The sequence below is a fragment of the Manis pentadactyla genome, chromosome 14 (genome assembly GCF_030020395.1).
Source record: "Manis pentadactyla isolate mManPen7 chromosome 14, mManPen7.hap1, whole genome shotgun sequence".
Classification (NCBI taxonomy): domain Eukaryota; kingdom Metazoa; phylum Chordata; class Mammalia; order Pholidota; family Manidae; genus Manis; species Manis pentadactyla.
The window spans coordinates 83596287-83599504 of NC_080032.1; the positions used below are offsets into that span (position 1 = coordinate 83596287).

Genomic DNA, 3218 nt, shown 5'->3' on the forward strand with positions numbered 1-3218 from the left:
GAGAAGTTACTCTGGCTGATGTGCTGCGCCGTCCTCTGTCCTCAGAGCTGGTGGCACGGTGTCCAACTCTGCACGACTGTCCCATTTGGGGAGTGTCACAGAGAGAGGACAAGGTAGAGTCCATGTGATAATTCTTACATCAGAGAATCGGTGATGATGTGATCCAGCCACAGAGCAAATATCTTAGGCAGAAGATGCAAAACTGTAGCACTACCAGAAGCACAAGGCAATGATACTCATTCAAACAGCGTTGCATGTCTGCGGACTATTTTTTCTTTTTCTCAGATGGCATTCTTTCCCTCTTACTCTCCCAAAGGAAGCAAAGAACAATTATCAATGGCAAACTGCAGTTGCAGAAGCAACATCAACAACTCACTTCATGCATAGGAGAGAACGTTGTGCCTTCTCCTCATGGTGGTATGTTAATGGCTTAGCTTAGTATACATTAACACAGGAGACAGAAATACCAAAAATGACTATAGCTACAACAATTAATGGATACAAAATATAAAAAGATGCAAATAGAGCAATCAGGTAAGAAAAAGAAATGGCATTCAGATTGTAAAAGAAGTAGAATTGTCCCTGTTTGCAGATGACATGATGCTAAGTATAGAAAATATAGATGATGCTATGTGTAGAAACCATAGAGATTCCACCAAAAAGAGTATTAGAATTAATAAATGGATTCAGTATAATTGCAAGCTAACAAACGAACATATAAAAATGAGTTGCATTTCTATACAATAACAATGAACAATCTGAAAAAGAAATAAAGGAAATAATCCCATGTACAAGAGCATCAAAAACAATAAGATACTTGGGAATAAATTGAACCAAGGAGATGAAAGATCTATATGCTCAAAACTGTAAGACATCAATGAAAAAAACTGAAGAAAACACAAATGAAAGTAAACACCCTATGTTCATGGATCAGAAGAGTTAATATTGTTAAAATGTCCCTACTACTCAAAGAAATCTACATATTCAATGCAATACCAATTAAAATTCCAAAGGCATTTTCCACAGAACTAGAGAACATAATCTTAAAATCCCATGGAACCACAAAGCCCCCAAAGAGCCAAAGCAATCCTGAGAAAGAAGAACAAAGCTGGAGGCACCACACTTCCTGTTTTCAAACTATACTACAAAGTTACAGCAATCAAAACAGTATGGTGCTCGCATAAAAACAGACATAAGGACCAATGGATCAAATCAAAATCCTAGAATTAAATCCCCACACATACAGTTGCAGATGTCTCCAATATGTAACTACTTTTTTCTCTCTTTTAGCTAATAAGAAGTCTGTGGAAAGACATTTTAAGACTATGCAAATATTAGACTCATTATCAAAAATTTCCCCTGGTTTTAAAATCCACTGGTGAATCTTGATCCAAACTTTACTGTAATGGTGGCAAAATAATGATTTTTTAACTCCAGCACTCTTTGGACACATGTGGCATTCTACTGAGCAAGAATGCCTCCCACTTCCCCTTCTCTCTCCTTTCACCCTTTATTCTCCTCCTTTACCCCCACTCTTTTCCTCTCATCGGACTCATGAATTTTTATTTTTTAATAGTTTATAATTTATTACTGTATCTAGATATTTTGGCATGCAAAATTGTTCCATACTTAACCAATAAGAATCCCTTCAAGAGGAACCCTTTATACTTATGATATTTCCCATCCATTTGTTGAGTATGTCTTTACTTTCTTGTATAACAAAATATCCCAGGCCTGTCTTATATCTAGCTCTCCCCAGTCTGGGATGAGCCACTTTTACAAGGAGCCCTGAGAGGGAAAGGTGTTAGAGATTAAGAGCTGAGAAAAATACTGTTGAATTTGACAGTTATGAAAAGTTCCATGAAAATAGTTCTAATAGAAGTTTGGAATGACAGTCATATTTCATAGGAGTAAATAATGTGACTGGTAAAAGCCATAAGAGCTACTAGTCCCAAAGAGAAAAATTTGCTGGGAAGGAGTTCTCCAAGAATGCTAATGGAGAAGGAATTTAAGCTAAGCCCACGTAACTGGAAGGCCTCCATCAGTGCTCGTAGGCAGAAGAGACAGCCTGCTCTGGGTGTGACTGCTCCTAGCCTCATGGGGTTCGTTTGAGTTTTCCCCATTCCCACATGAAACTCCCTTCCCCAATAGTAAAGAAGGTATATTCTCCACTGTCAAGGTGTAGTATTGGATATAAATTCAAATGTCTGTCCTATCAAGTTTTTAAGATCTTTAATATCTATAGATACTTTTTTCTACTTGACAAAATGATGTTTTCAAGCCTCCTGTTATTAGTGCCCGCATTCTACATCTTACTCTACATCTCCGGGCAATACCGGCAATAGTTACTAGAAGGTAACCCAGCAGTGAGTGGTATTGCATACTGCTTGGCCAACTCCACCGGAAGCATTTGTCTCACATATTCTCACCTAAGGGAATCACAGCTTTGCTCACTTCGCAAGTTTATCTTGCCAACCCAAAGGAGGAAGGTTAAAACAAATAAAATCTCTCTATTTCTAATCTCACATAAGGGAACAACACTAATTCACTTCTCTGATTTTGGAATGTTGAAATAGACAATAGCAATGGTTTAAACAACTAACATTTCCTCTTGAAGACAGAAATTCTCCACATATTTTTGAAAGTTATTCATCTAAAGTTTGTAACAAAAAGTGACATAAAACAAATTAACCTCCTATTGAAACAATAAGACAATCACTAATTTTTTTCTGATTCTTTTAACTCCTTGTCCATATGTACATTTTTTTCATAAAGGTAAACATAATTTAATATTCTTTACTTTTCTATTAAAAACACTTTCCCATTTTACCATGCAGGCTTTCTGAGCATTTTAGTAGGTAAATTGTAGTAGGTGTATACCAAATAATCTAGACAATTCCCTTGTTAGGTCTTTTCACTGGTACTATTTGCAATGAACATCTTCATATATAAAATTTGGAAAAACAATTATCACCTCATAGTAAAGCTTCCAGAATACAGATAAATATATTAGAGGTTGATTATATTAGAAATCAAGAAAGGCTACAAAATTAATGAGCTAAAAGTTCATCTCAAGGAGTTAGAAGAACAATATGATTAAAGAAAGGAGAAATTAAGATAACAATAGAAATTAATAAAATAGAAAAAAGCTATACAATAGGATCAACCAAAAGCTAGTTTTTTTGAATCAAGATTAATGAAGACTAATGCCTTCTGCC

At 35.7% G+C, this 3218-nt stretch overlaps 1 pseudogene; it reads right to left on the bottom strand.

Moving 5' to 3' along the window:
- Positions 1-280: 280 nt before the first annotated feature.
- LOC118914602 (small nucleolar RNA U3) lies at positions 281-412 on the bottom strand (annotated as a pseudogene).
- Positions 413-3218: the final 2806 nt, after the last annotated feature.